General features: G+C 39.7%; 1 protein-coding gene across 1 annotated transcript in view; it reads right to left on the bottom strand.

The window, feature by feature from the left end:
* HECW2 (HECT, C2 and WW domain containing E3 ubiquitin protein ligase 2) overlaps window positions 1-16,297 on the bottom strand; it is a 291,378-nt gene that overhangs the window by 228,916 nt on the left and 46,165 nt on the right. The window contains exon 2 of the mRNA XM_087819690.1: window positions 5,008-5,146. The gene's annotated coding sequence lies outside the window, so the exon portion shown is untranslated. The remainder of the gene's footprint in view (window positions 1-5,007; window positions 5,147-16,297) is intronic.

The raw sequence follows: 16,297 nt of genomic DNA, 5'->3' as shown, positions 1-16,297 counted from the left end.
CGGGCAGCATCCACTGCACTCCCCACGGGACCACGCGTGGCAAAGCAAGAGATGCCGGCAGCCCTGCTGCCCACGCTCAGCCCGCTGAGGGCGAGGCCGGGAAAGACGGAGGGGACCCACGGCCTGGGACACCCCACTCACTCCTGTGCTGGGCACGCCTCGAACAGAGTTAACTCTGCCTGATAAGCGCTGAAAAAACTACAACCAAGACCAAATTTAACAAACCAAATTAAACAGTGGCTGCTCAAAGGCAAAGGATACCCGCACTTTATTTTCTCTTCCTTTCCTGGTTCACCCTTCGCACGAAAGCGGCCACATTCCCCCATCCCTTGCCTGACAATGCCAGATGTATTTGTCCTCAAATGAAATTCATTCACAAATCTGCTCTCATTCGACCCAGAGAATGCCTTCCAAGCACTTTAAAAAGACGTGTTCCAGCCAGAAACGTATATGCTGCTGGCAGGAATGCAGATGGTACAGCCACTCGGAAAACCAGGCATTTTCTTAGGAAGTGAAACACATTTACCATCCAGCCCGGCCATCTCACACCCAGGTGTCTACACGAGAGAAATGAAAACATCTGTCCACATAAAAACCTGTACACAAATGTTCGCAGCAGCATTATTCGTACTGGTCAAAAGGTGGAAAACACCTCAGATTTAGCCTTCTGACTGATGGATGAACCAAGAACCTGCGTCTATAATGGAAAACCAACCACAATCAATCAAAACTAATTTCTAAGACATTATCAGATAGTTGATATAATTTAAATTGTAACGTTATCATTTCCAGACGGTCTTAATTCCTAACTCTTCAGTATTACAATTAACCATATACTGGTATAATAATTAAAGCATATTTACTGCAAGTATACAATCGGCTGATAGGGTAAAGATAATAATTATAAGAAATGAGTGTACTATAATTCCAGATTAGCTCTTATAAGATTTCACGCAAGGTGAATATAAAACTAACAGGACTAAAATTAATTTTCATGAAGATTTTTTCAAATAGTTGGGGAAATCTCTGAATCTGGGTGGAAATATAAAATGTCAAGCCTAAAGTAAAATCCTGCTTTTAAAATAGAACACACCACCATTTAATGCTTAAAATACAAATCTCTAAAGAAAAACTATTTAACATAGTAAAAAATGTTACAAAGTAAATAAAGAAATGCAAACGTTTATGTTTGAGAGTAACACTCCTTAGTTCTAAACACGCAGATCATCACAGAACATTCCAGACACAATAGTACACCATGGTCAGAAACCCTGAGTGTCCCTTTGTTACTCGACAGGCATCATATAGGCTGGACTACCTTTCCAGACTATGAGTTCCATGATGCCAGGCCACTAGACAGAATTATGGCGACTCTCCTGTCACTCACTAAAAAACTCCAACGTAAATTATTATCACAAACCACTGGGGGAAATGTTCAGTACCCTGTGGAATGGCCAAACATGCAAACAGCTTACTGAAAACTAAATAGGAAAAAAATTACATGGTCCATAAAGTGTCGGCCCTGTTGAAGATTAGATTATTAAACTCTCTAGCAAATTCATCCCCAGTCAGAATCAAGAGGGTTGGGGGTGAAAAGTAGGGAGGGCCAAGACAAAATACATTTTTCTTGCTCAGGTACTTATTCAAGGGTGCCACGGTTATTACCAAAGTTTTAACTTTCCTAAAATTTAAAAGAAAATTCAGGCAGAAAAAAATGAACCCAAAAGAGATTACCATCAGTAGCAGCAAGTAAGTGTTGGCATCCTTTGCTGGCCTCATCATCTCTAATCTTCTTACATACCTTTGAAGCTGCCAGAGAAACTACCCTTAACAAAAACTTCATAAACAAAATGCAAGAGACTCATTTTATTGACAAAAACAACAAAGGCTTTTCAAGTTTGTGATGTCAGAGAGCAGACATGTAACTTCAACAAAGATCTTAACTCTTAGAAAAAAGACAAAAATTCTGCTATAAAAGTTACAAGGGGGAATACAATAGAGATGGCTGATGATATACGCACAGTCAGAATATTTCAGAAAAATCTGCCTGCGTGCTTCTAATAAAATCAGAATTTGAAAAGATAATAAACAGAAATTCAGGTATGTCTTTACTACTAATGGAAATGCTTTTTTTTTTTTAACCATCAAGTCTCTGGGCATCTAAATTGTCAATTGGATACTCTTTCAAAGAGTAAGTTAGGGATGTCAGTGTATTAATACCATCCATCTCTTTTGAAAAATGTATGTTTCTTTTGTCTGTCAAAGCCTAACTGGCCATAATTTATGCTAGAAGAAGAGAAGGAGTTATTTCCTAAGTGCTCTGAATGCTTTTCAAAAGGCAAATTTTGAGCTAGGCAACAGTAAGAAAATAAATCATGACTATACAATAGTTCAGCATTAGCTCCAAAACGGGGGGAGATGAGGGAGAACGAAGCCTCTTCCCTCACTGTTCAGAACTGGCTTCCCTCTATAAGCATTTACTGAGTGACTTTCAGTGGTTGCATGCCCAGCACTAGACTACAAAGACAAGTTGCTCATAATCGAAGAGAGGAAACAGTCACGTAAGCAGATATGCTACAATTCACCTCTAAATACAACTCAAGCTGGAAACAGAGAAGGGTGGGGACTAACCCCCTCCAGGGCTTCAGTGATGTCCCACAGAAGCCATGGCTTTTGAGTGTAGTCTTGAGGGATGAGTAGGAACTCGCCAGGTAGAGAAGCATTCCAAGAAAGAGGAATCCCAAGCTCCAAGGCACTACCATCTGGGAGCAGAACGTGTTCAGGAAAATGTTCTGTGTTGCTAAGAGGGTAGCAGTGGGATCTGGGGCCAGACAGAGAATTAGAGTCCAGATCATAAAGAGACACGTATGCCATGATGACAAGTTGGTAGTAAGGCCACTAAGAAGAAATTTTCAGCCAGAAAGTGAGATGAGCAGATTTCCACGTCAGAAAGCACATTCTAGTAGCAATGAGGAGGGCGGCACTGAGAGGAGAAAACCTGAAGGCAACTGCAATGACCCCAAATGACAGGGAGGGCGATATGAACTCAGAGATATTGAAGAAGCAGAATTTCCAGAACTCAGTATTCAGTTAGATGGGGGAGGGGAGGACAGTTACAGAAGGGACAAGTTTATGAAGATTCACAGATTTCCTGGACCAGCTGGGTAGATGATACTGACATTAACAAGAGAGAGCATATGAGGGAGGGGCACCCCAAATGAGGAGTGGGTAGTTGACTCCAAGACACTTTATGATGCTCGAGATTGTCTAGTTACAACTAAATATATGAAATCCAAATTGTAAGATTACTACAGCTTCCCCGTGCAGTTTCTACATGCAGAACTCTCTGCAGGTAGCAGTTAGGGCAATTCATGTTCATTCATTTGATTTTATTGAGTGCTTCCCCAATGCAGAGCACACTCCACTGAGGGTTCAATGAGGTTTCTGTATGTGGTGGAAAGAGCTCTAGATTCTGAGTCAAGACTCAAATTACTTTGTGCCTGCTCTGCAATCTTCAGCACTTGCCCATTCTGATTGTCTGTAAAATGCAGATGATTTCTTCCACCCAGCACTGCTGAGAGGCTTAAGGAACTGCTTGGAAAAGGCATAGCATGATTAGGCACATTGTAGGTGACCAATAAAAGTTGATGGAATGTAGCATGTATCATTCTTTATACTCAGAAAGATTGTGATCTGGTGGAAAAGAGGAGTATGTAACATAAAAATACTATAGTATACTGTAGTATACATCTGAGAGATGCCTCTAAAGAGATATAAAGAGTAATGGGTGGTCAAAGGAGGGAGAAGCCACCTATAGAAAAGATTTAGAGAACCTTCACGTAAGCTGGGCCCGCAGAATGGGTAGGATTTAGATATGCAGAGATAGACCAAGGGGCAGTCTCGGTGGTGGGAAAAGGCAGGACAGGCTGACGGCCACAGAATCCGGTTTATGTTAAGGCTCTGACACTTACCAGCTATGTGACTTTGGACAAAATAATGAACCCAAAAGAGAATAATAGTAACTATCGTGCAGTCACCATTAGGATTTTATGAGATAAAATATGGAAGATTCTTAGCACAGGGTACATGGCAGCTAGCATCATACTTAGCAGAAACAAAGAGGCAGGAAACTGAGAGAGAATTAGGCTCCAGTGTACAGTACGTGCTGTTGCACAGTAGTCATAAACAGACGGAGGAGGTTAATCAAAGAAAAGATTTTGGACTTTATGCTGCAGGCAAGAAATGCCACTGGTGCATATCATTTACCTTTCCAAATATCAGCTCTTTTATTTACCTAGATGGAACTTTAATTTTAAACTGATCTGCTGTCCATCCCATGCTTGACTGCACACGACTTTTCAATAACAACATATAGAGGTTGAAAATTATAGACTTGCTCCAAAAAAAACAAAAAAACAAAAAAAACCGCAACTGGCTGAAATTCCTATAGTACATGCTTGCTTATATTATTTTTAACTTTACTTGTGTGTGTGTATGTGTGTGTGTCCTGTATAAAACCCTTGGACCATGGTAGCCTTAAAGTCTAGTCCAATATTTAAAACATAATGCTCAGAGAATATTTATTGATGCTTTTTTATTATTTTTCTTTTCATTCATCCCAAATGCAATATATTTGTGCTGATATGAGGAAAGTTGATTAACTTTTTTCATACATATATACACCCATAATACATATACTTATATACATACATGTACACATATAGATTAATTCTCATATGTTTATATTCTTTCAGTATGACTAGTCTCAAGCATTTTTATAATTATCACACTCATATTCTTTTTACAGCATGTTTTTCTCCAAATCCGAAGCTCTTTTTCACTCTTCATTTGCCAATATACTCCCACTGAAGTTAAAAATATCAAATTTCCAGCTCAGAACTGCATAGCACTTTTCTTCCAAGGAGCTTAGGTCGCTTTTTAATTAATGTCAAATTTGTTCAGTCCTTGTGAGATAGTAGGTATGAAATACTATATAACTTCACTGACCTGTGAAACAGAGTGAACTCTCTTCCTACACGTTCATCCGTGAAGAGCACAGGCACGGAGGAGCCATGTGTTTGTACAGAACGCAAATGTCAGCCAGGTTCTGCTCCATTCATCTATTCCATATCACAGTAGTTGTTACCTGTGAATATAACAGTAATTCGGTTTTTTCCAAGTATGTATTGAGTGCCTACCATTTGCCAGACAGTATGAAATGCCGGGGGAAGTAGACTAAGAGATAAGTCAGTCTCGGTGCTAGTAGCTATTTTAGGAATTCTCAGTTAAGTCAGGAAGACAGACCCATTCCCCCGGGATAGCACAGACTAATACAAACCAGACAGGCTGAGAGCCCAGGGCGAGAAATGTGGATGCAACATTAAAAAGTGTATCGAATCTTACTCCCAATTCTAGAATCTATAGATTCCCCCAAAACACACATACTGAAAATGTTCAGATCGAACTGTCCACTTAGAATTTCCAAAGGTAAACTGGATTTCCTGGCTTCTTTTCTATGCTTTGGTTTGTCCCACCTTGATTCCTAAAGCAAACAAGGCCTTCCACCCAGGAAAGAAATTCAGACTATGACATTTAACTAGAACTCCACTGCTTACTACTGAACACTTATGAGTAAATATCAAGCTTGCATGCAGATACTGGAGATTTTAGGCTCTCTACCTTTGTACCTCAGGGTCCCATGTAGTATCTGGCACAGAAAAGGGGAAATGAATGGCTGTGGATGTGACTGAATGAATTACAAAGCCACTCCTTTGTAACAAAAAATGCACCAGCTCATTAGAAAGGTAAAGGCATCTTGGAATTTCAAGAGCTGCTGTCACTCCTAATGATAGGAAGTTATCTAAATCTTACAGCCTGTTTTGTTTTCTCACTAACATTCTAGCATAAGGGTTTTGTTTTCTCATTTAATTAAAAGTCTCAACACATGTCAATTTAGAAGCTGTGTAAATATAAATTTTCTACCCATTCCCATTTATTGGAAATAGCACAAAGGTCATTTTTATGAATAATATTTTGGTGAACATGTTTTTGCCTTAAAGGTTTGTACGTGTTTCTGATTATTTCTTAGAAGAGGAATGCATAAGTAGGATTTTGAAAGGTCACATATTTAAAGTTTATAGGATGTACTGACAAACTGCTTCCCAAAAAAGCTTAGATTCATTCCAACTGCAGGATATAAAAGTACTAGTTTCACTGAACCATTGCCAGCATTAAGAATTCTTAATTTTTCAAATTAAGTTAGCTCATTTGCTAACTTAACACATTTGACAAATACTGTAAATGGAAATAATGCTCTTTGCATTTAACAGTTTCAAAGTAAGGGACCCCTCGAAAGACCTGAGAATATATAAGAAAATAACCTATTTAGATAGGGACTTAACTTAGAAAATGATGCTGGGTTTATCCTTAAAATCCACAGTTTCCTACACCTTTTATCTTTACTGGTAACCTTCTCAAAGGCAAATTTAGAGTCCTTAACTCTGTAAATGTTCATATTACATTGAATTCTGGGGCTTGCTTCGGCTCAACAACATATTAAAATGCATGCTTATTTTTAAAGGGATAAAAATTAAATTTTAAAAAGTACTTGATCAAACCCCCAACACCTCCCTAAAGAGCTCAAGGACTTCCACACAGTTCTTTTGGTCATGAATTGTATTTATTTTAACTTCATTGTTCTTAGTCTTTCTGAGTTAAGGGTTATGCCACATGGCCATTTTAAAGAGACCCAACTTTGCTATAACAAAGCTCACTTGTGCATTAAATTTCTACTCTTTTCCATAAGCATATGAGAATAGTTGGGCTAATGAGTCTAAGATTCCATTTTATGTCAAGTTCTATGTATTTTGTTCCAATGTCAAGCATCTCTAAAATGGACCTCAAAAAAAAAAAAAAAAAAAAAAAGACATGGTAAGCTCCTTGCTCATAAATTGAAAATTCTTAATGAATAATGATCTCTATGACTCCAAGTTGTGAGAATTAAATGAGACAATACGTGTGAAAACACTAAAGAACTACAGAACTTCACGTTTTTTGACAAAGATCCAGTACTTTGAACATCAACTTTTAGAAAAGAGACCAGCATACAACTTGTTATAACTCAAGACTGAGCAAACTCAAAGCACAATTCCCCATCTCATGACCTAAGGAAAACACAGGCATTAGCAGTAGGCTGATCTCCTTATACACAAATACATAAAAATACATGTGTACATACATGCATAAAATCTTCCACTATTAAAAAATGTGAGCATTTCAACTAATTTTCCTAGAATCAATTTCCACTGCTGAAAAAAACGACCAAAAGCTAATAACATAATTGTTGCTGCCATGAAAAGAGTGAATGGTGGACTTTGGGGCTTCACAGAATAGTAAAATTCCAAAAGCATTTTATGGACTAACATGGAGTAACTTAACTTTTTATTTTGGCAAACAAAGATATTTAAGAGGAAGATAAACTAGCACAATTAACTTTACCACTTTACCATTTAATTCCTTAAGTTGAATCACCTCAGTTTTAATGAAAATTCAGTACACTGTCCATGTTTTACAAAAAGCGCTGTCTCAGAACAGCACTGGAAAGGAGTTCCCTATACGATATGACTTCAGGGACAAGCACTGTCCCCTCCACAATGCCATTTCTTGTCCACATCTCCCCCACGGCTACTTCTTTTTGTTCACCTTTTCGCTGCCAACAGGGCAGTCACCTATCCAAAATCAACACTTCAGACACCAAGGTCAGGGCAGGTGTGGCTTGAGGAACACAGTGCCCACAAATGGAGGGCAAATTTCCAACAGTGAGTATATCCTTCATTTCCCTCCCCTAGTTAGCTAGGTTAAAATCACTTTTGGAATGTAAAGGTAGAGAGAGGTAAGGAAGAAGGATAAAATCAGTACAAATAATAATGTAATGAAACCACCTACTTAATTTAATCCTGTTTGGACGGTGGCTCTTTTCAGAAGTCAAAGTAATAAATAATACACAGAATTTTCATGTAATAAAAATAATCTGCTCATAGAGACAGAAATGCATTTTCTTTTTTTCTTTTTTTAACTCATCTTGATTGTTGAAAGTATTACAGGTGTCCCATTTTTCCCCCCATTAGCCCCTTCCACCTCGCTCCCACCCCCTCCCCAGGCCTTCACCCCATTATTGTCTGTGTCCATGGGTTATGCATATATGCATATAACTTCTTTGGTTAATCTCTCCCCACCCCCACCCCCACCTTCGGCCTTCACCACGCTATTGTCTGTGTCCATTGGTCATGCATAAGTGCATATAAATTCTTTGGTTGATCTTTCCTCCACCCACCCCCTCCCTCTTCCCTCTGAGATATGACCGTCAGCTGCATGCTTCAGTGTGAAACACGTTTTCTTTATCTGTCTCTTACAAAAACCGTAAAATGAAAATAACTTTTCAAAATTATCAGTTAAAAGGTGATTAATATTTTTTAAATGTTTTCTTTACTGTAAAACTCTCAAATTTTGCATGGTATTAAAGAGATGGTTGGAAGAGATGCCATAATTACAGAAACTAACCAAAAAAAGAACCTTTTTTAAGGAACAAACTACCAATTCTCAAATTAGCACCAACACTCTGATTCCTTTGTGCGTTTTAGAGTTATGTCCATGAGAGCACAGAGTTTCTCCTGGTTCAATTTTTAAAATACTCCTTTAAAATGTAAATAAAAGACTCAATATCTAAGCCCACAGGTCCTATTATAGATCACAACATTAGGTGATTTAGGCTTACTTCTAATTAAATATAAGAGAAAAATAATATCTTCTGGTTTGGAAATATGAATGCTTAGACTTCTCTTAAGCATTAGATGAAAAAAGTTGTTGCATGATTTTTCCAAAACCAGAAATAAGATCAGTATATAACATCTTAGTAAGCTTCAACTATTATATTTTCTCCCAAAAAAAGACCATGACACAGGATGAATCCACTTCACATTCTCTTCTAGCAATCCCCCAGCCCTCACAAATGATTTAGATGACCAGCTAAAGTAATCACCTAAGTCACTCTTGAGTTAAGGATTCTTCACTACAGAAACCTTTACTTTTCTTAAATCTAACTCCCATAGTTTTATTTATTTTGGAAATGCTTTCAAAATACTGCGATGATCACTAACAATCACAGTGGGTTTTATACTGATTTCCCACTTATAGGTCATCATTTAACCAACTCTGGTAGTCTAGGATTTTGTTTATATGTTTTGCTTCTTTCTTTTTTTCTTTCTTTCTTCCAACCTAATTGAATTAGATACCATCCTATAATGGGTATCTGTTGTGAAAATGTGAATTAAGACATTATTGTGGAGTTCCCTTCCCTCAGAGAGAAAATATACTATAAAGTCAAACAAGAACATCTTATCAAATTCACACATCTGAGGGTCCCTAAAATGACACAAAAATTGTCACAGTTCGTGTGATCCAAGAGGAAAATGGATATGGGAGCTCATCCTGAAACAGATGACTCTTAGTCTATTACACATAACTGCACCCCGGTGGAGCTGCTAAGGGTACATACCTTCTCTTCCCAGCTACTGCTGAATAACTCCTCCCTCCCACTGCTGCTCAGATCCCATGACTATTCCTTCTTTCATTCAGTAAGTGTGTGCCAGGCATTGTTCTAAGAAACAATAGCAAGCAGAAGCAATGATAATCCCTGCCCGATGGAGCTCATGTTTGGTGGGAGAGGCACGCTCTTACCCAGCCCGATCCTCCCAACACCAGCAGGCGGTGGAGCGTGAGGATGGGGCAACGCTCTCAGGCAGGTCCACTGCTAACATTTGGACTGTTCAGGGCAAGAATACAAATGGAGGCTCCATATGTCTAAATATCTAAAGGCTATAAATTAAGCTAACAAACATTTATTCTCTTACCTTGACCCCCATAATGGCCTGAAAGTCTAGGTCTAAATTGAGAATTCCAGCCAGAATGTGGGTGCCAGAGGTGCCAAGTACCCTTGTCTTTCTAACCCCAGCTCCATCCAGCACTACGAGGGACCTTGCCTGTGCTTACTGTGGGCACCTGAGCCAGCTCATCAAGCTCTATTCACACTTCCTGCAAGTAACTGCCTCTGAGACACTCCTTGGGCCTAAAGGTATGAACACTGGCTTTGCATCCCTGTCTGTTCTCAACAGCAACACCCACAAAGAGGCCCAAGCAGGCCCTAGAAGCATCCTTGAGGCTTTTGGGCAGGAAATTACCCAGAGGGTGTTCCAGAAGGTAGGGCACAGGCTCCATGTGGGTATTCTGCTTGGCCCTGTCTACTCCTTGCACTTAGGGGCTGGTGGGTGGGGAGCAAGCAATAGGAAGGCCAGAGAAAGGGTCTCCTGCCCAGTTCCCAGGACAGCAATGTGCTCACAAAGTAGAGGGAGATTAGATTTTTCAGTATTGGTCAAGAGCAGCATTGAGAGAAAGGGGGAAAGAGGAGTCAGGGGCAAGGGGAAAAACCTACTATCCTGATGCCACCAAGTGATCCCCACCACCCTCCCACCCTGGTGTTTCTCCACCCAGACAGTCAACAGCAGCAGAGGGAAGGGAAGAGGCAGAGGCCCGCACTTTGTGTTGCAGGAGTGGCGTCTCCCTGTAACAGCCAGGTTGAGAACACAGAACAGAACAGAAAGGAAACAAGAAGGAAGGTGGAAGGGAACTGATACTTAAGCTTCTGCTCAAGGCTGGCTGTGCCCAACTCAGAGGGACCGAAACACAAACAAAAATTTCTAACATCAGCAGTGGTGTTTAAAAAGTTGTTTATAATTATACAAAAATATTTTTTAAAGTACTTTTCCCACAGGCTTTGCTCTGCTCTTTGTGAGCCTTCCACAACAGAGCCTCCAACCCAGCCACTCCCCCGTCAAGTCAACCACAGATGCTTGTACACTGGGAGCATCCCGTGATTGCTTTATTCAAAAATGGCAGAGGCCATGCAATGCCTGGTAACCAGTGGTGCCAGGGCTCTGGTATGCCCAATTCTCAACCACAGAGATGCAGTACTTAGTCTCCTGGGCCCACCTGCTAGATGCTTCTACCTGACTAATGCCTCTCGCAGACCCTCTAAGCCAGAGACACGTGGCAAGGAGGTTATCTCACATAGTTATCATAGCACTTAACTCTCCTTCCTATTCCTCTACCCACCAGGCAAATGCTATGGGCTGCAGGGAAATGCCTACAGGTCCATGCCAGCCCACAGGTCACACACCTCAACATGATGCTACATTCAATAGCATGTTATAGTATCGTCTATTGTATAATTCTCCCCTTCCTCCCCCACACCAGCCCTCACCCTTACAAGAATTCAAGTTCCCGCTCTTTTTTTTTTTTTTTGTCCTGACATGTCTCTTTTATTTGACTTGACTCATTTGTTTATTTGTGAGTTCTTTGGGACAGAGAATGTATGATCAAACCTTACATATCATGCACGCAAATACTGGGGAAGGAGTTTTTGAACATGCCGCCCCGTGTTCAGGAACTGGTCTTTTTACATATATTTTCTCATTTACTTTTCACAAAACTTTACAACCATTATTACTATCCACATTTTTATCCCCTGAGCTCAGAGGGATTAAGCAAGTTACTCAAAATCACAAAGCTAGAAAATGTGTGAACACACCAAACAGGGTTCTACCTGTACCTTGGAAACTCCAAAGTTACTCTCTTCCCACTGCAGTAGTTTCCTGCCTGATGAATGACTGGCTCTAGAGAGTCTCATGTATTGGTATTTGGCTACATCGTGCCCTAAACAGCCTTTTAATGGTTGACCCACAATAATAAGAATCAAACATTATACTAATAACCATACTTCATGGTTTAAAAAAGAACTTTTAAAATAATTTTTAAACATCAAGACAGCAGAAACAAACAATTCATAATAACAATAACAGTAATTAATGAAAGAGAAAACAAAGAAACTAATTTGGTTAACAAACCAAAAGATGCTACTTTGAAAAGACCAATAGAACAGACAAATCACCAGCTTCTCTGACTTTTAAAGAGAACACAAATAAGCAACAACAAAAATGAGAATGGGAATACAACTGCTAATTCAGTATTAACAGAGCAGCACAGATTTGTGCCAAGAAATGGGAAACTCATACCCAAATGGATAATTTTCTAGGAAAATACAAAGGTATTAATTTACTCAACAAAAATATTACAGGGCCTGGCCGGGCGTGGCTCAGCGGTTGAGCATCAACCTAGGATCCAGGAGATCGGGGTTCGATTCCCGGTCAGGGCACATGCCCGGGTTGTAGGCTAGGCAGCCGATCAATGACTCTCTCATCATTGATGTTTCTCTCTCTCTCCCCCTTCCTTTCCTCTCTCTGAAATCAATAAAGATATGTTTAAAATATATATATATATATTACAGGACCTTCCGTATGCCAAGCACTGGAGTTCTCACAGTCAACAAAACAGATGAAGTCCCTTCTATTGTAGAGCTTTTTATTTGGGGAGGGGGGTAAGGTTGAGGGACAGAAATAAATAAATATATAGCATGTCACACAGTGATAAGTGCCATAAAAGTGGTTAGTGGGGAGAGACAAGGAAGGCACCTGGTCTTTCAATGCAGTGGTCGTGGAAGGACAGCGCCATGTGTGCAGGTCAAAGCGAAAGGGGCTGGAACTTACTTGGCTTGTTTAAGTGCTATGAGGGGGCGAGCAAAAGGTAACATGATCTGACGCACACTTTAAAGGAAGCTTTCTAGGTCAAAAAAGACCCAAAAGAGGTGAAAATACTGCCTCGACCAATAAGCATGGAAGAAATTAGAAAAGTCATTTTAAAAAACCAAAAAACTACCTACAAAGAAAAAATGGGCCCAAATGGCTTTATAAGTAAATTCCATCAAGCCTTTGAAGAACTAATAATGCCTCTATAGAAAGCGTCTGAGCATTTTGGGAGCTCACAGAATCTGGGGGGGAAAGAACTCCCAAACACACACACACACAAGGATACAGAGAGAGCTCAAACATTTAGAGCAACGGTTCTCAACCAGGGATGATGTTGAGGGGACATTTGGCAATGTCTGGGGACATTTTTGATTGCCATAACTAGGGTGACTACTAATGTTATCCAGTGGGCAGAGGCCAGGGATGCTGTTAAACATCCTACAATGACTGCACAGGTCAACTGCCCACGACAAATAATTAACTGGTCCAAAACGTCGACAGTGGTGATGAGGTTGAGGCAACCTGGCTTAGAGGAAATGCAACATCTAACTCCAAATCTGTTTGCAGGCCCAGGGCTCTTTTTGCTACATTACACCACATCCCTACCCCTAAATTAAAACATGATATCTACGGGAAAAGTGCATTTTGAATTCCAAATAACCAATGCTAAAACTTACCTACACATTATAGCTAAGTGAATAGTCATGATTAAGAAAGGCCAGCTCCCTCTACAAGGGGGCTCCTTCCCCCAGTGGAACTACAGAGAGTTACCATATTCCTTCTACGACCAGGCACTGGTCAGATGGTGTAAGGACAGTCCGCCAAAACGTGTGCCCTGCTCTTTCTCTCCCGGGACCTTAACATTCCTCTCTGACTGCAACATGCTCTGGAAACCTGGGCTTGTTGTTTTAAACTGTTCTGAGACATTTTATAATGGGCTAGTATATTTTCAAATACTGTTTGCTTACACCATTTATAAAATTTACTTGGGGGGGGAACAAGAACTACTTTAATAAACAAACAAATATTTTTATCCCTCTGCAACTGTCTCTAAAAGAGCACTACTTTCTTGAAAAATGGAAGGAGATATAAACACATTACTTTGCTTTTCTTCAGTTAAATCCTGTGACCTAGATTTTCTAACCTGTTTTCTACTCCTTTACTACAGCCGCAGAGGAGAGAAAAGAACAGTTAGTAAGTCACCCTGTGTCAAATATAGAAGCTTGTGTCCATCACTCTCTGGGTATTTTCAAGGCAAACGAGCTAAATGTTTCCACCTGTGCCAGTGGTACAGCTAAAATATAAAACTAAAGCAGCAGATGTTTTCTTCAAGATCCCAACTGAAGAGCCTGTAAAAGAAAGCGACTGGATTCTCACTGCAGCTCATGCCCAGGACGTGTCTGACTTTCAAGATTCATGGATTATAAAAGCATCAGGGTGTGGGGAGGGCTGCGTGGAACATGAGTAGGCGGGGGTACAATTAGAACAGGATTTTGGTTCCTTAGAAGATTTAACTCCTTCATCTCGGCCTCCCACTAACATTTCTGAGGATATACCAATTACCCCAGGATGCACCTCTCAAAACTTCTGCTTCTTTGCCCTGCACCCCTGCGTCCCCCAAAGTTATCTTAGCGGCCGATGAACGCTCATTTCTCTCGTTCCTCCTCCGTCCTGCCCAGCTCTGAAGGGAACTCCATTACTTCCTACAGGATTTCTTTCATGCATATTTTCATCTTGAGCTTTCGAATAACCACCATTATTACTTTGTAAAAAGTATTTCTACCAAAGTAAGGACAAAAATAAATTGTTCAATAAATATAAGCTTTTGGCTCAAATATAGAAAAAATAAAAATGGTTTAATAGGATGGTAAGATTTTCTTTAAATATATTTCCTTAATTGTTATACTTCATAAAGATACTGGCTTTTTTAAAAAGGAGGATTTTAGTAGTTACTTTCCACAAATATGGGGATAATAAATAGTATTATTTTCTTTACTTAGCCATCTATTTTTTAATGGTGTGATGAGAAAAGCCCCAAAGAGCTAGGGACAAGCAGTTCTAATTATGGTACAGCACTGCAGTTTTAATTAGTAGAAACTAATTTAATGGTGACTTATTTCCCCCTCAGAATTATAACCGCAAGCAATTAGTAGTAAGAACTTCTCCCATTCCCTCCGGAAAATCTCTAAAAATTAGACTTTATAACCTGACTGATAATATAGGTAGAGTAAACTAATTATTTGGGGAATTATAAAATATTACACTCCTAAATGCAAACCCACAAGCACCAAATATGTAATCGATAATCTTATGAAAACATCAATCAACTTTTCCATTCCTTTTCTGAAGTAATTCAAATAGAAACGGGCCTTGAAATTAAATTGACTGCTGTACTGCACACTGCAGAAGCGCCAGTTAATTCCACCCACCCCGGGCCTACTGCACCAACGGCTGCATTTCATCTGCCCACCACATGTGTGAAGCCGCACAGGACAGCAGGGGCTGCAGATCCAGCGGTGAACAAAGCAGAGGTGGCCCAGCAAAAGGCTTACCATCTCGCAGTACATAGTAAGCACGTGAATAAGTACATGATTACAAATTATGACAGGTGAGCCTGAAGAAACAAAGAGTGCTGTAGAAGAATAGTCCAGAATGAGCAAGATATGTAAAGGCAAAACCAGGGGTATTTTAAGGTTAGAATTGCATCAGAAAACTATATAATCTGAAGGACATGTCATTTCTCTGTGTTCTTAGCACCATGTCCAGATCTTAGCACACAGAGCTCAACAGATGTCAGCCTCAGGACAAGAATTGATTCAATTTACAACAATTTTTTTTAAATGCATTTAATATTAATAATTAACATATATTTAAGTGCTTTTTATACACCATCTCAGTTAATGCAATCTTCAGCCATCTGAGGTATTTAACACTATCCCTGTGCTACAGTGAGGAACCAAGGCGGGGAGAGGCTAAGTAGCATGTGTATCTCCAATCTTAACCCCTCAGAAGGTGGTACAGTCAGGATTCAAACTCCTTGCCTCATGTGAAACTGACTTTCCTCTGCCACCCAGTTCCACTCTCACAGGTTCACCAGTACAGCAAACATGCAAAGCCTCTGTCAGCAGTGTTTCCACAATTACACATCAGTAACTCAACAACTGTCCAAAAAAAATCAAAATTAACAGGAATGAACAGAAAAGTGTGGCAACAAGCTTCAGCTGGGACATCAGCATGTTAGTCTGTCTTCTGAGGAACATTTGCACACTTTCTTATTTCTTGAAAACACGAAAGTGTAAAATTCTATAATAAACTCTGCTTAAACAAAAGTAATCATTTATGCTAGGAAGCATCTGTCTCCTTGCCAATCAGCTCTTCAGATCAGTCCAGTGCCCTGATGGCAAAAAGGCAAAAGCTTCCCTGAAACACTCAGGTGAGAAAAATGTATGAAGATCCACAGACTATAAATGTTTCTGACACTTTTCTGATTTCTAGGGGAACACAAGAGTAATTAAATTTAAGGGAAAAATGATTTAGTCAAGAAAATCAGTATGATGTGAATTATGTGAATTAGGCACATTTATTTTTTTATGTTCTTCTAT

Source organism: Miniopterus natalensis, chromosome 8 (genome assembly GCF_054644295.1).
Source record: "Miniopterus natalensis isolate mMinNat1 chromosome 8, mMinNat1.hap1, whole genome shotgun sequence".
Taxonomy (NCBI): Eukaryota; Metazoa; Chordata; class Mammalia; order Chiroptera; family Miniopteridae; genus Miniopterus; species Miniopterus natalensis.
The sequence above is the reverse complement of the archived record's forward strand: the minus strand, read 5'-3'. Positions and strand labels throughout refer to the sequence as shown.